Below are 20,933 nucleotides of genomic sequence, written 5' to 3'. Positions count from 1 at the left end.
TGTACACAGGATTCTTGCTTACTCACTGCTACTCTACTGCTGTTTCTCCCATCTCAGTTAAAAAGAGGGTCACAAATTAAGTTGCCACTTGCAAGACATGTCCTGTAAAGATTGGTGACCAGGCCATTTGTACCACTGGAATCCTGTTGTTTATAAAAATTCTATTTGAAAATGATGTATTAGGTTAAAGTTGAGATGGGGAGGTACACTGGGCAAAATAAAAAGGATTGTTGTGTTTGGTTCACTTTCAAACATGAGGTATGATATTTAAGATTCCAAATGAAGCCTCAATGCAGCAAATGCCAGTATATGAACAATAAAATTTGAACATAATGTTTGTAGTTAGTTGGGGTGTTATAATATGCTTTGGATTTTCCTGCTTTCTGAAAGAACATCCTATTTTCACAGGAGTTTCCATGATTTTTTATTCTTAATCCCAAGTCTCTTCTGACATCCAGAATTCTCCAGGAGACCTAGAGCAATGACCATTCTGAGCCCATCTTTCCTAAGAGGAGCCAATAGTTTGAGCTTTCCCTTACAAGCAGAATTCCCTATTAATATCTTTAGAACATTGCTACTCAAAGTATGGTCCCCAGACTTGGAGTAACACATCATCTGCAAGTCTGTTAGGAAACAGAATCTATGACCCCACCCCAGGCCTACTGAATCGGAATCTGTATTTTAACAAAATCCCCAGGAAATCTATACGTATACTGAAGTCTGAGAAACTCTACTTTAGAACTGTATTATTTGCTTCCAAAGCGACAGCTATGTCTGAGAACCTGACTGCTACTTATTAGTGATTGTTAATGAAAATCACTGAATTTTACTGAATTTGGAGAACTTATGATCAACTGAACTATCTGGTTCTTTTATTTTTTTTTTAACTGTCCACTTCTCCCTTTTTAAAATATAAGCTCTTTGAGCACAGGTACTTTCCCCGTTTTGCCCACTAAAGTATCTGTAGCAAGTAGAAGAGTGCCTACCGCATATTTAGCAATCAACAAATATTTATTGAGCTGAACAAGTGAACAAATGACTCATTATAAATAAAATGTGTGCTCAGCAACAGAAGCAGATCAAATTCCATAATCCCATGGGGTTTACTCAGAACCTTAGCACATCAGTGCTGGGGCAAGAGGTGAGGCAGAAATTGAGACAGGGAGTGCAGGAGTTCAGAGCTCGTACTGTATTGATAGTCACAGAGGACACCTGGGCTGTCTAGGGAAGAAGTGGCAGCTCTGAAATTTTTTCCCCTGATATTTGCAAGTGGCAGAGTTATGAGTCTTGCTGGCAAGATGTAATCCACTCCAGTTGAATCAAAATCTTCCTTGAGAATACTATCCCACATATACTGCTGGAAAAGCAGTAAGATGGATCCAGGAACATGAGGGTTGGTAGAGTGACCAAATCTTTCTAGTTTGCCTGGGACTGTCTGAATTTTAGGACTGGTAGTCTCACATCTCAAGAAGCACCTCAGTCCCAGGCAAACTGAAGTGGTTTCCCTACTTGAGTGTTTGCCATAGCACCATGTCTGCTGAGAGCCCCTGCCAAAAAGGCGGAGGACTTGCGGCCTTTGACAGACATTTAGATTTTTAGGGCACTTTCGTGATCCAATCAAGAATGTCCAATAACAGAAACTTACCTTGAGGCAGATCTCTTATGTTCATCCAGTGACTTAAATCCCACTAATTTCATAAAAGCGTTCTTTAATTTTGTCTTTAGATTAATATGAGCAGGGACAGACTTTTTCCACACAAAAGGATGGTTTACTTAAAAGCACCATCTTACAAATCTTAGTTTTGTACTCTAAAGGTGCTAATATTTGAATTGTCTTGGAGGTACACTGCTCTAGGACCCGAGCCATACCTTGTCAGACATGCTTTTACACATTAGAGCCACATGGGTTATTGCCTTAAGTATTTCCAGATATAATTTGACTGCCATTTCCAAATGTTCTTATTTAGTTCTTTTTTCTTCCTAAAAACAAATAAAAAAGTGGACAGGGTGGGGTGGGATTGTGGCATTATAAAACCAGGTCCAGATTGTTACATTGTAAAGTGCTTTAGTTTGATGAGAATGCTTTTACCTATGCACAATAGTATTTGAGCTATGTAACTAAATGGTATTACTTAATGGTTTAATCTATAAACAGTGAGTTTCACACTTTTGCCATGAAGTTACTGTCATGGTGGTCAGTGGTCACTATTTAAAGAACACGGGATTGTTGGAAGCTGGACTTTCTTGAATTAAAAATCAGGTTTTTATTAATAAAAATGTCTAGGGTTTAAATATTTTAATTTATTCATTAAAATAAGTTCAGCAAGATAGTATAGAAAGTTTGAGAAATAGTGAAGGAAAGTCATTTAGCACAACTGTTCTATTACAACTGTTGTAATACAATTCTTTAAAATACTATTGTCTCATAGAGTTAATATAGAAAACACTGAATATGATACATGGTTATAATTGAAAAAGGCTAAACAAAGCTATTCCCCAGACTCATGTTTAATTGTTTAACATACCTGAGTGACTTTAGAATAGCCAAGTACTATATTACTGAGCACTTGATAATGGCAAATGCAATTACCAACTGAAGTGCATTAATATTTTCTGAACTGCATTTATTATTTTGATTGCAAAATCGTTTATGATTCCATTCATAAAGCATGATTTTATTATTTGCACTCATCTGTTGGACACTCTTGTAGGCTGTGTTTTCTTGTATTTACAGCAATATTCTTAGCTGTGATATTGCAATGTACTGGTATGTCAGAATCAATTATGAAGTGTGTTGAAAGAAGTTATAACTAGCAATAAGAAAATAGTCCAAAATTTACAAATTATTTGCTTTTAAAAATAAATTAGAGTAGCTCCAGATTATCCAAGTCTTTTTATTATGCTGCGCTTCCTTGAGTGAGAGGAAAAAGGAAAGGGTTTGTGTTAGTAGGGCAGGATCAGCTATGCCCTGCCTTCTCTGCTTTTGTACAGCAGTCTGAGGAGTGTGACACATGGGAAAGTAGAAAAATATTAAGAATGATTGGCCTATGCGATCAAAAAGGAAGAATCAGGATGCAGGAAAATTAGGATATTGTCTACAAAATTCAGTTCATTCCTGTTTTGAAGTGTAATGGAAAGAAGAAACCCTTGTACTAATGTTCATTCAGAAACAGGTATTAAGCATTCAACAGATACTACGTGCATCTGTTCAGGTCCTCTGAGAAACACTCACCAAGAAGAGATAGACATGTAAGAGATTTATTTGAGGAAATGCTCATGAAGAATAAAAGGAAAGGAAGTAGGAATATACAGTAGAGCACTTAAGACAATGCAGGTCTGACACACATGAAAGGAGAGAGGGAAGAGGGTTAGATAGGAAAGACTTTGACGACAGTACAGTTTTGAGGAAGTTTTGGCCATGTTTGCCAAAATTCCTTGAGCATAATAGGTTGAATGGTGCACCCTCCCACCCATTCCCCTAAAGATATGTTCACCGGAGACCTTGAATGTGACCTTATTTGGAAAAGGGCTTGGCAGATATAATTAAGGTTCTCAAGACAAGATAATTCTGTATTATCCAGGTGGGCCCTAAATCAAATGATAAGTGTCTTTATAAGAAGACACAGAGGCCGGGTTTAGTGGCTCATACTTGTAACCCCAGCACTTTGGGAGGCCAAGGCTGGTGGATCACTTGAGGTCAGGCGTTCAAGACCAGCCTGGCCAACATGGTGAAACCCTATCTCTACTAAAAAATACAAAAATTAGCCAGGCATGGTGGTGTGCACCTGGAGTCCCAGCCATTCGGGAGGCTGAGGCATGAGAATTGCTTGAACCTGGGAGGTGGAGGTTGCAGTGAGCCAAGATAGCGCCACTGCACTCTAGCCTGAGCAAGAGGAGTGAGACTCTGTCTCAAAAAAAAAAAAGAAAGAAAGAAAGAAAGAAAAAAAAGAATTACAGACACACAGAGGTCATGTGAAGACAGAGGTAGATGTTGCAGTTATAAGCTAAGGATCAACAAGGACTGCTCGCAGCCACCAGAAACTAGGAAAGAAGCATAACATGGATTCTCCCCCAGAGCCTCTGGAAGGAACAAGCCCTGCCAACACCTTTATTTCAGACTTCTGGCCCCAAAGCTGTGTGATAGACTATATTTCTGTTGTTTTACACCACCTAATATGCAGTAATTTGTTATGGCAGTCACAAGAAGTTAGTACACGGAGTTGAGGTTGCCCCTCGCAGGAGTCCCACATCCCACAGGAATGGTCCAGCACCAGCACTCTGTCATGTTTGTCATTAGTGGGGAGTACCCCAGGGGAAGCGTGGCCTCACCATGAAGGCGGTAGTACATTCAGAGGGGTGGGAGCTGGGGCTACCATTTAACTACACTTCCTACAGGAGTTTCTCTTGAAGGAGACCAGCTGATTCATGTCCATGGCTGCCACATTATGAAACAGAAAAGAAGCAAAGGGCAGAGAATACAGTCTTTGCCTTTCAGAAGTTTAGTTGGGTAAACCAATGAGTGTTACACATGTGAGAATACAAGCATGCATGTGATGGTGCCAGATTACGATATGCAAAGATTCTGAGGGAGTCCAAAACCATCAAAAGGTCAACCTGGGATGAGTTTAATCAGCTGAGCAAAGTAGTAAACTTAGATCAGTGCACAGAAGGTGGAACAAATGGAATGGGTACAGGCATACAGGGGAGGAGCTGCAGTAAAGTTAAAGAAGAGAATGAAGAGCATGGCCTAGTTGTTTCTTAAAGAGCTGTCTATGAAGACAGAAAAGAAGCAAGGAGAGAGGGAGTTCACAAGGCAGAGGATAAATATGAAGTGAAAAGTGGGTAGAAACATGAAAGAGGCAAGAAGGTCTTCGTAAACTGCACATTTGTTTATTTTGTTTAAAAAAGACATCTGAGTAACTTCAGACTCAGCCCATGATCTGCATGGCAAGAATCCAGGAAGCCTTAGTCTGCTGGAATGAAAAACATTTCATCAGGATCCAATAAATTATTGCATTTATTAAAGAATAAAAAAGGAGCATGGTATTTGGAGTTGGTAGACCCTTGCAGACCTGCTTATGGACTAATGTTGGGTAAGTCACTTAAATTCTGAGTTAGATTTTCATATGTTAAATGGATATAATAAAATCTTTATGTCAGAGTTATTAAGAGAATTAAATGAGTCAGAATAGTTAATGGGCAGTGTAAATTCTAATGTGATCCACAGAGCTAGCTACTATGCTTTAGGGATGTAATCCACAGTGCTAGTTACTATGCTTTAGGGATACACACGTTAACATCTAAATTTGAGTTCAACAGACTTAGGTATCCATAATCCCATCACTCAAAAACAATTACTATAACCTTTTAGTATATAAATTCTTTCATATTTTTTCCATTTCTATCTAGAGATATATATTTGCATATTTTTCCTGTCTGTGCTTTTACTCCCACCCCATAAACAACTGAATTATTTTTTGAGACAAGACCTCACTGTGTGGCCCAGGCTGGAGTGCAGTGGCACAATCTCGGCTATTCCAACCTCAATCTCCCAGGCTCGGTTGATCCTCCCACTCAGCCTCCCAGGTAGCTGGGAATACAGGCATGCACCACCACACCTGGCTAATTTTTTGTATTTTTAGTAGAGATGGGGTTTCACCATGTTGCCCAAGCTGGTCTTGAAATCCAGAGATCAAGCAACCCACCCACCCAAAGTGCTAGAATTATAGGTGTCAGTCACTGCACCTGGCCCAAATAAATTATTAAAACATGTTTTGTTTTTCTCTCTACATAGTGTATTGTGGACAATCTTTTGTTAGTAAACAAAGATCTATACCACATTTAAAGGCTACATGTTGTAGAGAGTACTAGAGCTCACCCATATCTTGTTATCTTCTTCCTGGGCACAGAGAAGGATACACAACCTAGTTCCCTTAAGTTAGGCAGGGCCAAATAACTAGCTCTGGCCAATTAGCTCTAAATGAAAATGTCACTTATAAGTGGAGGCAGTGACAAGCATGTCACTTATAAATGGAGGCAGTGACAAGCCTTTGCAAGTCCTGCTACAGTGGCATTATACAGAAATGCTGGAGCTATGGGATAGAAACACCTTGAAGAAGGTGCTGCCCTGAGGAGGTCACCAGACACTCAATAGAAAAACCCAAAAAACTTTTAGATGTAAAACCTCCATGACTTCAGAATTTGTATGTTACAGCATAATCTAGCTTATTCTGAATAATACACTGGACAATAATCCACATGTGCCACATAGGTTGCTTCAGATTCCTATTATAAATAGTTCTGCAATGAACATCTTTATTTTTTTCAAATATATCTGATTATTTATTTCCTTCGAATAAGTTCCCGGAAACAGAACATCTGGGTCAAAAGGTATGCACACTTTAACTTCTGATACATATTGATTAATTGCTCCATCTCAGAGTTTGCACTCAAATTGCAAAGTCACCCAGAGTATATTAGAGTACCATTTATTATACGTGTTTGACAAAATGGTACATTTTAATCAACCAAATTTTTAAAAATAAATATACCTTAAATGCTAATGAGTTTAGCTTTTTTCATAAATTTATTGGCCATTTAAATTTCTTTAGTAAAGTACAATTAATGTCTTTTAGTATACTTTTCTGTTTGCCTTTTTGTTTTATAGTACTAACAGTACTCGATAGGATAAGAATATCAACCCTTTGTTGGCCTATATATTCCAAATACGTTTTTTACATGTTGTCTTTCAATCTCACTTTTAATATTTTTGTTATATGATAACCACTTTTTATATAGTTAAAATTAAGGGTTTCTTTTATAGTTTCTGGTTTTGGTGTTCATATCAGCTTTCTAATATTTTCTGTCTCAAGTTTTTTTTTTAATTGTATTTTAATCATGTGCTTATAGGATTTTGCTTTTTATATTTAAATTATTAACTCCTATGGCAGTTGTGTGATAGGGCTCCTATATCAAATATGTTGAATAATTTATCATTTTCCATTTGATTTTAAATAACACCCTATCATATAATAAATTCCCATATATATATTTAGTATTTGTGCACTCCTTATTCAGTTGATCTAGCTGATGTTCCTAAGCCAGTAGATGCTGTTTAATTTAATTTTATTTTTTTAGAGACAAGGTCTTGCTATATTGCCAAGGATAGCCTCAAACTTCTGGGCTCAAGCCATCCTTCTACCTCAGTCTCCCCAGTAGCTGAGACTTCATGTGCGTGCCACTGTGCCTGGCTCTGCTGGTTTATTTACTGTAGGTGTCGATTTTATTAAACTTACTGCAAACCCCTCTTACCATTACTCTTTTTGTAAGAAAATTAGAACTTTCATAGCTATATTTTTATATTAATTCAAGATAATTAGAATAATTTTGCAATGTTCCACATGACAAAATATTTATTGTTTCAAATGAAATCTGCAGAACTACTGCAGTTGAAGCAATGGAAAAGGGTGTGAGGGTTGAAATCCCACCTACTTCTCCACCAGCTGGATCTCTGGGACCACTTGTCAGGAACAATTCAGGGAACTGCTGCTCCAGAAGTTCCTCCTGCTCTAATGGACATCCTGTCCCATCAACAAAGAAACAGAGGCTTATGGTCATTTTTCTAGACTGATGCCCTGGCCCCTCACAAAATGGCAGAGGCTCCCAAACCTTCGACGCCTATAACCTGCTGCTGCTTCTCATTGTAGTCACTTTGGCTGCAGGTGCTGAGCATCATGAATTGATCGCCCCTACCCTTGTATCTGCTTTTCAGCTGCCCTAAATAATATCTTCATTGCCTCAGTACTTGAACATCTGTTCCATATTTAAATATTTTCACTTAACAGTAGCTTTGGAATGATTTAAATAACTACTCATTTCTATACTCAGCTGAAGGAAATATAAAATGTGACCCATTAAAGATGTGTTATAGATGGAGAGGTGACAAATATGTGGAGACTTACTTTCCCTGGGTAAAAGGAGAAAGCTCTGTGGTGGCCCCAATATCTCAAGTTAACTTTTTTGTCCTTAACACCTAGGTGGAAAAGTCAGGAATCCACCCTTCTAACTATTATATATCTAGAGTATTTGTTGTATTATTATTATTATGCACTAAAAGGGATAGAACACTTACCTTTGGTTTCTTTTTACAACTATAGCACAGAATAAGGAAGGCCTGGTTATTCACTGTTTAGTGAACACACATTCTAGGTCTGGTAATGATCAAATGTGGATCTAATTATTCCACTAATTATAATTCCAATGACCACATGTAATTCATTTTGTCGAGTTAAAATTTAGAGACAGTTAAATGGAAAGCCATCTTTCTCTTGCCTTAATGACTTTAAAATACATACAGTGTACATTAAAAAATCATATTAATTTGTTAAAACAAGGCAATGGAACATGTGTCTTAATGAGAAGGTTGACTAACCTTTATTGGAATTTGTTAGAAGTAGATTAGAAGGCTTCCCATTCAGTCATTCATTCATCATTTGTTAATTCATTAATATTTTGTGACTGTCTAATATAAAGTACTGTTCTATATATGAAGGATACAGTGCTATGGATATATAGCAGGGGAAAATTTATGCTATAATGGAGTAAAAGTTTAGCACGGAGAGATAAAAATTGACAAATAATATGTAAAAATGATATCACCCACTGTATGATAAGTGCTATGCTAAAAATTAAAAAATAATGCGACATGATACAGATTTCCTCCTTTGGATTGGATGGTCAAATGGAAACTTCTCTCTCAACTTGGCCTTGAGCCAATATATGAATTTCCATATACAAGGGAGACACTCATATGAATATCACAGAAAGAACCTTACAAGTGGATACAAAAACTGGAATAAAGCCATAGGGTGGGGAGAAGTTTAGTAAGTTTCAGGAGGCCACTGTGCCAGAATATAGTGAACAGAGGGAGTGTGGTGCAAGATGAGTTTCAATAGCTAGGTAGGAGCCAGACCAGGTGAGTGCCACCATGCGTGGCTCTGTTGTTTTATTTACCATAGATGTAGATTTTTCTAAACTTAGTGCAAATCATCCTCCAATAGCTTTCCTACGTACATCCAAACTAGAGGACTTTGCAAGCTAGGTTAAGGAGTTTGAATGCTATCCCAAGTATGAAGGAACGCCACTGGAAGATGATAAGGTGTGAGTAAAATGTTTTGATTTAATAGACAGCATGCTGATTGCTAAAGAGAGAATTGATTAAGAGGGTCAGGATTCAAATGATGCAGTCATGGGTGGGGGAAATGATGATGATGGGGAGAGAGAAAATTTGTTGGAGAAATGTTCCTGAGTAGACAAGAGGTGATGTGCAAAAGGATGGCCTTAGAACAAACTATTCATTCATGACAGGAAGAAAAACAGGTTAATCTAGATACAAGGAGGTGGGTTAGAGTGGCATTAGGAGGGTTGGGAAGGTATATTCTGATTGCTTCTATTTTTTCAGTGAAATAGGAAGCAAGGTCATTATTGAGAGTGAGGATGGGGAGGGATGTGCTGGAGGTTTGGGGAAAAAAAGGAGACAATATAAAATAGTAACCTAGGAAAATGGTCATGGCAAGTATCATGACTGCCAGGCAGCACAAACAACATTCTTAAAGCTAACAATCATAAATATAAAATGAGACCAGTCAATATGACTATGTTTTTCTCCAGCCAAATTCAACTATACAGATGTACATGAGGAATACAAAAAAATTTGGAATTTATCAGGGTTGATGTTTGTTAAAACCAGAGAGGGACAATAGGGTTCAGGATTTATGCTAGTCAGCGATTTTAATGATGGACCATGGAATATTGGGCGAAGATAGGCGACAGGACTCATTAACATTAAGGTTTGTTAGGCATCTGTGTTAGAACAGCACGTGTAACCATTAAATGAATAGATACAGAATGGTTAACTCCCAAAACAATGGAGAAGGAAAAATGGAAAGAGAAAAAACTTCAAACAAAAATTCAAACTTTAATACTCACCTTCTTGTATATAAAGAGAAATCCACCCAGATTAGCCTATAAATTCAGTAAAAAATTCACATTTTTTCTGACATTTTATAAGCTTCAGTTAGATTCATAACTGCTTTCCAAATCTGATTTTACTTTGTTATGCTCTTTCACAAGTTCTGGCATACAGGTTTTATTAGCCTCATGCAGTGAGTGGAGTGACAGTCTCTTTTGCTAGTGTCTGAGACAGTGTATATAAAATAGAGATTATTTAAAATCAGAGAGTTTACCTGTTTGAGCTGAATGTGTTTTCTTGAACGTAGGAAAGTTGGTGATAAATAGACAATGATAAATTAAACTTATTAGAAGTTATTTATTATATTCTATTTCATTTTGAGTCGATTTTGATGATTTACATTCTCTAAAAATTTTTCTCATTATTTCTAAGTTCTTATCTTAAGGCTGATCTTCATCTTACGATTTTATAAATCAGGGTAGAACAGAGAAAATCTCAAAAATACACCTCCCATGTTAACAGTAGTATGAGAATGTGCACCACTAATAGGAACAATGGGATTTAGCAAGCTGAAAATTTAAGATGGGATTTTTAGTTGGCGATGCCATCCAAAAAAAAAAAAAAATTATTTCCCAGTTCTCATTGCAAAAGGATGTGTAGTCATGTGACCATGTTCTGGAGATTAGCAAGTAAGTGGAAGTGGTATGTTTACTTGTTAAAAGGAAGAGCCACGTTCTTTTTTCCCTTTCCTTGACCCCGCCGGCTAGAAAGTGAATGTGATGGCTGGGACTTCTTTCTTGGATCATTAAGTGAGAATGGATCATGCATAGAGGAACCAAAAGGTGGAAGGGACCCAATTTCCTAAGTACTTTATGTAACAGATCCACTATCTAGTCTTGGACACCCTATGTCTGGATTTTAACGTGAGAGAAAAATCTTATACCCTTTTGATGGCTCTGCTATTGGGAGTTTTTAAAGTACTTAGGCACTTATATATGTTATACAGAAAATATTGATAGAAAACCACGAAAATTTATATGGTAAGTCTGTTTTTCATCCTTATTGTGTTTGTATTTTCCAAATTTTACAAAAAGTTGCATTTAAACTTTAAATATAATTAACATATGTTTGTTGACTTAAACTTTAGAAAATATAAGCAGAAGAAAAACAATTAGTGATATTCTCACTACTTAATTACCTAAATTTTGATGTACATTTTCACAGAGAAAGATAGATTACACCAAACAAAACCTAGTCCTCCAGTCCTTTCCCTACAAACTCAGAGAACAATCCAGGAATCCTCATCAGAGCAGGAGGTCTTATCTGGTGGCCTTTAGGGTTTCAGTCAAACCATTATCCTAGAATATTATACCTTTTTAAAATCTCCTTTTCTACTCAAAGATAAATTTGGTTTTTAAAAAATGTCATTCCATATACTAAAAGTCCCCAAAATAGGCTAATGGTTTTGAATTTTGGTGGAGAAAGGAAATTTACAAGCAAAGAGTTAGGTACTTTGTGCTCTAAAACTTCATAACCTTTACTTGTAGGTTGGAAGATTAGAAGGTATTGCCCTATAAGTTCTAATGGCCCGGAGGAAGCCATTATAGTCTAAAGGTCAATGCTCTGTGAGGCATAATTTTAGTAAGTGGATTCTGTGATTTGAAAAAAGAAGAAGAAAGAAGAAAAAGAAGAAAAAACTAAATTCTCTGGTTCAGCTTCAACAGAGGTGCTTTTTATGTTCCAGAGATAAATTCCTTGAGTCCCTTAGTTCACTGCAACCAAATAGAACAAGATATACTCTTACCCTCAATTTAGGTTTTGTGATTTAATAGTCTGAAGCTTGAGTAATGATTACACACACTTATTCACACACACAGCATTAATTTTACTGATGAAAAAAGGCTTTAAAAAGCTTTAAAAAGAAGACTTTTTGAAACCCTAGCTCTGTCAGAGATGCTTGTTAAAAACAAAGGTGTCACAAGTTGCTTCCTATCTCTATTAGTAAAATACAAAAATAGAAAACAGTGCAGAGAATAAAAATATCAACCTCTCAACAAGTGTTCCCACAGATCTTCTTCACAAGATAGCTCATGTACACATTATCCTTGTCATGTTGGATTCTCTGACAAAAGCTTAGAAAGAATAATGCAAATTAATGTCAACAATATACTTTTTGTCCAAATCATATAGCACTTTAGTCCAAATCATACAGTCCTAGGCTTTAATGAAACATCTGCAGTTTGTTGTGTGACATTAATTAATCTATTTAATTTTTCTGGCTTCAATTTATATTTTAAAATATTATTTTATTCTATAAAAGTGATACACACATAGTTTAAAAATTAAACATACAATATAGTATGCTGTAAAAAGTACATGCTCCTCTCATCCGTGTTCCCTGGTTACCTTACAGAGAGGCAAATACTGTTAACATCTGAGATTATTCACCCTGGAGAGATAATATGCAAATACAATCATATAGGCATGCATGTTTTAGTATGTCAATCTGATAGATTTAAATTATATATTATGTTATTTTAATAAACATTTCTTTAATGGTTGACAAGGCTGAAAATGTCTTCGTTTCATTTTATTCAACTTTAATTCATTAAAAGTTGTTTGAATTTATTTTTCTGTAAACTGCCTGCTCATGTCATCCTCCCATTTCCTTACTGGTTTTAAAATATTTTTTCTAATTGATTCCTAAGAACTCTTCATATAATAAGAAAGATAGCCCTTTATTATATACAGCATATTACAAATATTCTTCCTGCTTTGTCAGTGCCATTGAATTTATAGTATTCTATTGCTATGCAGAAAATGTTTAATTTTTATGTAGGCAAATTTATCACCTTTTATGGCTTCTAAGCTTTGTGCCATGCTTAGAAAGGCTTCTCTCATTGCAAGATTAATGTTTAAATTCTCACATAATTTCTTCCAGTACTTTTAGAATTTCCTTTTGTAGTGATTAAATCTCTGATATTGGATTTCATCTTGGTATAAATCCATCTGGAGTAAGAATTAATTCATTATTTTTCCAGAAGACTAGGCAATTGCTCATGACTAGTTATTCAGTAAATTTGTTTAGGCATGGATTTGAAATACTTCTTTTATAACAAGCCACATTACCATGAGGATTTTGGTGTACATCTCAACTCTTCATTTGGTCTATTGTGTTTTGTTTCTATGTGCCAGTAAAAGTTTGTTTTAATTAATATAGCATTTAGTACCTTGTAGAACTAATGTCATGCCAGAAATTTATGTTTCTAAATTGCTCCCTACTCTAAAAATTACCTGTGAAGTAATTTCATTGGAATAAAATTAATGTATAGGTAAATACAGAGAGATTTGCTGCCTTTAAAATATTGAGTCTTCTTATCCAATAAAAGGTATATCATTATATTTCTTCAATTCTTGTTTTATCCCTCATTCTTTTAAAGTCCCTTTATATATGTCTTGAACATTTCTTAAATTTACTCGTATTACATTTTATCATTTTGTTCCTATGACAAATACTACCTTTATCCCTTTATATTTTAATGTAGCTTTCACTTATACATAGGAAAATAATTGGTTTGCATTAATGTTATTTTATTGTTTGTGGTGTTTTCCAGCTGTACAATTTAATCGTATATGTAAATAATGATAATTCTGTGTCATCTCTTCAAACCTTTGTATTTAATTATTTTTCCTTTCCAATTCCACATTTATAACCTCTAAAGCAATGATAAGTAATCATTGTAATGGTGGACATCATTGTCTTTCTCCTGTTGAAAATATTTTGAGTAGTTTCACCACTTAGCACAATGCAGGTTTTGGCTGTCAATTAGATGGATATTAAAAATATCTATTTATTATTGTTTTATCAAGAGTCTTTTAAAATCAACAATGGATTTTGAACTTAAATATCTTCATACCCTTTCTGGGCATAATAATATAAATTTTCTCTTCTGATATAATAGAAACATAAATTATATTAGTAATTTTTCTAATAATCTTAATTTTTTGTCTTGGTTATGATGTATTCTTTTAAAGCAATATTGGATTCTGTTGGCTAATAAATTATTTTGGATCAATATTCACAAAATGACTGATACACACACATACACACACACATACACTCACACACACACACATTTAGTATCCTGCCAAGTTTTGATGTAATTATTTTGATGGGTACATACAAAAAGTAAAAGTTTTTCTTCGATCTCTGCTAGAATCATTTCAATAGCATTAAAATTTTCTGAACATTGCGTTGACATTTTGGGTAGGCTTCAGGTGCAATATAATCTGGGCCTGATGCCTGCAACTTTTGAACAACTTTTATAATTTCTCTGAAATGCCCTAGATTTTCTATCCCTTTTGAAGTCACTTTTGGTGATTTAAGTTTCTAGAAATGTCAACCATTTTTTTTAGATTTTTAAAATCCATATGCATGAAGTTAAGTAAAGACACATTTTAAATTTTAGTTCCCCCTCAATATCTGCACTAAGGTTCTCAACTTATTTTCTCATTTTAAATATTTTTGCTTTCTCCATCTCTTGCCATTTAAAAACTTATGTTAATGGTTTACCTATCTAATTAACCTTTTAAAAAGGACAATTTTTAAAATTCATTCATTTCACTCTTTTTTGTAGCTATTCAGGAATTTCACACTTTATTTACTAGTTTCTTAATTCTGATTTCCTCAAGTTTATTTTATTGGTGATGACAATTTCTTATTTTGAATGTTTAATTTGTTCTTATTCCTTCTTATTTGACAGTTTTTCTTTGAAATTTGATTTTTCCTCTGATCACCTTTTTTGCCTCCTACAGGTTTCAGTATGTATTGTTTTTAGTATGTTGTTTGGATTTCTTCTCTCACCTGAAAGTGTTGTAAAAGAGATTAAAATTTTAATTTAGCTCCTAACATTTTAAAATTTTTTATAATATAGGTATTTACTACTAATTTTATTTTACTGTGGATAAAATACATAAAACAAAACTTGTGTTTTGAAGTACATTACGATTTTTATGGCCTAATAAATGTTCATTCCTTAAAAAGTTCTATGTGTATTCATTTTAATTCTGATCAGAATTTTTAGCAAGATGTTAAACTTTTGTTTCTTGAAACTAGTTTGTCATAACATATTGTACGTAATTACAGTATTTATTTTCTAGGACTATTGTGAATGTGCAGACTTACATTTACTGCTAAGGAGACTATTTTTATAAAATAATATTAAATCCAGTATTAGCTGTCTATTTCAGACAGTGAATACTTGAAGAGATCTAGTTTTTTTAAGATGTGACCTCATTGTTGAAAGTAAATGTATGCTTTGGATGTGAATATTAGCGTCCCAATAAGGATGTGATGATATTAAGATGGTGGTAGTGGGAAGTCAATCTTGATTCCTCTGGAAATTTTAGATTTTTGTAAGTTTATTGGAAAAATAATTTTTCCTGTACTGTTTCTTCTTGGCAAACAGATCTTTTGAAAAGAACAACCGTGAAGGAGAAATTGAGGTGTGACTACATTTCCTCAAATAACCAGCATTGTATTTGTGAATACTGTGTACTTTGCAGTGAACGGTGTGGAAGCTGTTGATTTTTCATTCTGAAGTAAAATACTTTCCCCAAAAAAGTCTATGTGTGTTTAAAAACAAGGCATAATCCCTGTATGGTGTGTAATTTATATCAATAATATCTACTCTATTAATATTTAAATATTTTATATTTTCACTTTCCTTTTTTAAAATATATTTTTATTCTTATAGATACAGGGGATACAAGTGCAGATTTCTTACATGTATGTATTGCCTAATGGCAAAGTCTGTTTTTAGCATACTCATCACCTGAACAGTGGACATTATGACCAATAGGTAATTTTTCAACCTTCACCCTCTGCATCTTTTTTTAGTCTCCAGTGCCCATTATTCCACTCTAGATGTCCATGTTTATCTTTGTTTAACTTCTACTTACAAGTGAGAACATGAGGTTTTGACTTTGTTTCTGAGTTATTTCGCTTAAGATAATGGCCTGTAGTTCCATTCATGTTGCTGCAAAAGACATGATTCTTTTTTTATGGCTCAGTAGTATTTCATGGTATATGTATGCCACATTTCCTTTATCTAATTATCGTTGATGGAAACTTAGGCTGATTCTTTGCTATTATAAATAGTGCTGTGCTAGAAATACGAGTGCAGGTACCTATTTGATATAATGATTTACTTCCTTTTGGGTATATACCCAGTAGTGGGATTGCTGAATTGAATAGATTGAATAGTAGTTCTATGTTTAGTTCTTTGAGAAATCTTCATACTATTTTCCATGAAGACTGTACTAATCTGCATTCCCACCAAGCATTTCCTTTTCTCTGCATACTTGCCAGCATCTGCATTTTTTGACTTTTTTTTAAAAATACTTTTAAGTTCTGGGATACATGTGTAGAACGTGCAGGTTTGTTACATAGGTATACATGTGCCATGGTGGTCTGCTGCACCCATCAACCCATCCTCTACATTAGGTATTCCTCCTAATGCTATCTCTCCCCTAGCCTCCCACCTCCTGACAGGCCACGGTGTATGATGTTCCCCTCCCTGTGTTCATGTGTTCTTATTGTTCAACTCTCACTTATGAGTCAGACACGTGGTGTTTGGTTTTCTGTTACTGTGCTAGTTTGCTGAGAATGATGGCTTCCAGCTTCATCCATGTCCCTGCAAAGGACACAAACTCATCCTTTTTATGGCTGCATAGTATTCCATGGTATATATGTGCCACATTTTCTTTATTCAGTCTATCGTTGATGGGCATTTGGGTTGGTTCCAAGTCTTTGCTATGGTGAACAGTGCCACAGTAAACATATGTTTGCATGTGTCTTTATAGTAGAATGATTTATAATCCTTTGGGTATATAGCCAGTAATGGGATGGTTGGGTCGAATGATATTTCTGGTTCTAGATCCTTGAGGAATCACCACACTGTCTTCCACAATGGTTGAACTAATTTACACTCCCCCAACAGTGTAAAAGTGTTCCCATTTCTCCACATCCTCTCTGGCATCTGTTGTTTCCTGACTTTTTAATGATCATCATTCTAACTGGCATGAGATGGTAACTTACTGTGGTTTTGATTTGCATTTCTCTAATGACCAGTGATGATGAGCTTTCTTTTTTTATATGTTTGTTGGCTGTATAAATGTCTTCTTCTGAGAAGTGACTGTTCATATCATTTGCCCACTTTTTGATGGGGCTGTTATTTTCTTGTAAATTTAAGTTCCTTGTAGATTTTGGATATTAGCCCTTTGTCAGGTGGATAGATTGCAAAAATTTTCTCCCATTCTGTAGGCTGCCTTTTCACTATGATGATAGTTTCTTCTGCTGTACAGAAACTCTTTAGTTTAATTAGATCCCATTTGTCAATTTTGGCTTTTGTTGCCATGCTTTTGGTGTTTTAGTCATGAAGTCTTTGCCGATGCCTATGTCCTGAATGGTATTGCCTAGGTTTTCTTCTAGGGTTTTTATAGTTTTAGGTCATACATTTAAGTCTTTAATCCATCGTGAGTTAATTTTTGTATAATATGTAAGGAAGGGTCTCAGTTTCAGTTTTCTGCAGATGGCTAGCCAGTTTTCATAATGCCATTTATTAAATATGGAATCCTTTTCCCACTGTTTTTGTCAGGTTTGTCAAAAATCAGATGGTTGTAGATGTGTGGCATGATTTCTGAGGCATCTGTTCTGTGTGTGTATATATATGTACATATATACATATATACACACATATACATATATACATATATAAGCATACATGTATGTACGTATGTGTACATACGTACATATATGTATGTGTGTACATGTGTACATACATGTATGTGTGTGTACATGTGTCCATATATGTATGTGTGTACATGTGTACATATATGTATGTGTGTACATGTGTATATATGTATATGTGTGTACATGTGTACATATATGTATATGTGTGTACATGTGTACATATGTATGTGTGTACATGTGTACATATGTGTATGTGTACATGTGTACATATATGTATATATGTATATTTGTACATGTGTACATATATGTATATATGTGTATATGTGTGTACATGTGCATATGTGTACGTATGTGTACATATGTGTATATGTGTGTACATATGTACATATGTGTATATATGTATATATGTGTACATATGTACATATGTGTATATATGTATATATATGTATATGTTTTGTATATGTGTATATATGTATATGTTTTGGTATCAGTACCTTGCCGTTTAGGTTACTGTAGCCTTGTTGTATAGTTTGAAGTCAGGTAGCGTGATGCCTCCAGCTTTGTTCTTTTTACTTAAGATTGTCTTGGCTACGTGGGCTCTTTTTTGGTTCCATATGAAATTTAACGTAGTTTTTTTCTAATTCTGTGAAGAAAGTCAATAGTAGCATGATGGGAATAGCATTGAATCTGTAAATTACTTTGGGCAGTATGGCCATTTTCACGATATTGATTCTTCCTATCCATGAGCATGGAATGTTTTTCTATTTGTTTGTGTCCTCTCTTATCTCCTTGAGCAACGGTTTCTGGTTCTCCTTGGAGAGGTCCTTCACATCCCTTGTAAGTTGTATTCCTAGGTATTTCATTCTCTTTGTAGCAATTGTGAATGGGAGTTTACTTATGATTTGGCTCTCTATTTGTCTATTATTGGTGTACAGGAAAGCTTGTGATTTTTGCACATTGATTTTGTATCCTGAGACTTAGCTGAAGTTGCTTATCAGCTTAAGGAGGCTTTGGGCTGAGATGATGGGGTTTTCTAAATATACAATCATGTCATTTGCAAACAGAGACAATGTGACTTCCTCTCTTCCTATTTGAATACCCTTTATTTCTTTCTCTTGCCTGATTACCCTGGCCAGAACCTCCAATACTATGTGGAATATGTGTGGTGTTGTGCTGGTTTTCAAAAGGAGTGCTTCCAGCTTTTGCCCATTCAGCATGATATTGGCTGTGGGTTTGTCATAAATAGCTCCTATTATTTAGAGACATGTTCCATCAATACCTAGTTTATTGTGAGTTAGATTTTATTGAAGGCCTTTCTGCATCTATTGAGATAATCATGTGGTTTTTGTCACTGGTTCTGTTTATGTGATAAATTACATTTATTGATTTGCATATATTGAACCAGCTTGCATCTCAAGGATGAAGCCAACCTAATCATGGTGGATAAGCTTTTTGATGTGCTGCTGGATTCGGTTTGCCAATATTTTGTTGAGGATTTTGAAATCAATGTTCATCAGGGATATTGGCCTGAAATTTTCTTTTTTTGTTGTGTCTTTGCCAGGTTTTGGTGTCAGGATTATGCTGGCCTCATAAAATGACTTAGGCAGGAGTCCCTCTTTTTCTATTGTTGGGAATAGTTTCAGAAGGAATGGTATCAGCTTCTCTTTTAGAACTGGGCTGTGAATCCGTCTGGTCCTGGGCTTTTTTTGGTTGGTAGGCTATTAATTACTGCCTCAATTTCAGAACTTGTTATTGGTCTATTGAGGGATTTGGCTTCTTCCTGGTTTAGTCTTGGGAGAGTGTACATGTACAGGAATTTATCCATCTCTTCTCAATTTTCTAGTTTATTTGCATAGAAGTGTTTATAGTATTCTCTGATGGTGGTTTGTATTTCTGTGGGATCGGTGGTGATATCCTCTTTATCATTTTTTATTGTGTCTGTTTGATTCTTCTCTCTTTTCTTCATTAGTCTGGCTAACCATCTATCTGTTTTGTTAATCTTTTCGAAAAAACAGCTTCTGGATTCATTGATTTTTTGAAGGGCTTTTCGTGTCTCTATCTCCTTCAGTTCCGCTCTGATCTTAGTTATTTCTTGTCTTCTGCTAGCTTTTGAATGTGTTTGCTCTTGCTTCTCTAGTTCCTTTAATCGTGATGTTAGGGTGTCAATTTTTAGATCTTTCCTGCTTTCTCCTGTTGGCATTTAGCGCTATAAATTTCCCCCTAAACACTGCTTTAGCTGTGTCCCAGAGATTCTGGTACGTTGTGCCTTTGTTCTCATTGGTTTCAAAGAACTTATTTATTTCTGCCTTCATTTCATTATTTACCCAGTAGTCATTCAGGAGCAAGTTGTTCAGTTTTCATGTAGTTGTGCGGTTTTGAGTGAGTTTCTTAATCTGAGTTCTAATTTGATTGCACTGTGGTCTGAGAGACTGTTTGTTATGATTTCCATTATTTTGCATTTGCTGAGAAGTATTTTACTTCCAATTATGTGGTCAATTTTAGAATAAGTGCGATATGGTGCTTAGAAGAATGTATATTCTGTTGATTTGGGTTGGAGAGTTCTGTAGATGTCTATTAGGTTTGCTTGGTCCAGAGCTGAGTTCAAGTCCTGAATATCATTGTTAATTTTCTGTCTCATTGATCTGTCTAATATTGACAGTGGGGTGTTAAAGTCTCCCACTATTATTTTGTGAGAGTCTAAGTCTCTTTGTAGGTCTCTAAGAACATGCTTTATGAATCTGGGTGCTCCTGTATAGGGTGCATATATATTTAGGATAGTTAGCTCTTCTTGTTGCATTGATCCCTTTACCATTATGTAATGCCTGTCTTTGTCTTTTTTGATCTTTGTTGGTTTAAAGTCTGTCGCATCAGAGACTAGGATTGCAACCCCTGTTTTTTTTCTTTCCATTTGCTTGGTAAATATTCCTCTATCCCTTTATTTTGAGCCTATATGTGCCTTTGCACATGAGATGGGTCTCCTGAATACAGCACACTGATGGGTCTTGACTCTTTATCCCATTTGCCAGTCTGTGTCTTTTAATTGAGGCATTTAGCCCATTTACATTTAAGGTTAATACTGTTAAGTGTGAATTTGATCCTGTCATTATGATGCAAGCTGGTTATTTTGCCCATTACTTGATGCAGTTTCTTCATAGTGGTTACGTTTTTGCAGTGGCTGGTACCGGTTGTTCCTTTCCATATTTAGTACTT

The sequence above is a fragment of the Pongo abelii genome, chromosome 6, assembly GCF_028885655.2.
Source record: "Pongo abelii isolate AG06213 chromosome 6, NHGRI_mPonAbe1-v2.0_pri, whole genome shotgun sequence".
In the NCBI taxonomy this organism is placed as follows: domain Eukaryota; kingdom Metazoa; phylum Chordata; class Mammalia; order Primates; family Hominidae; genus Pongo; species Pongo abelii.
This window is presented reverse-complemented; position numbering follows the sequence as displayed.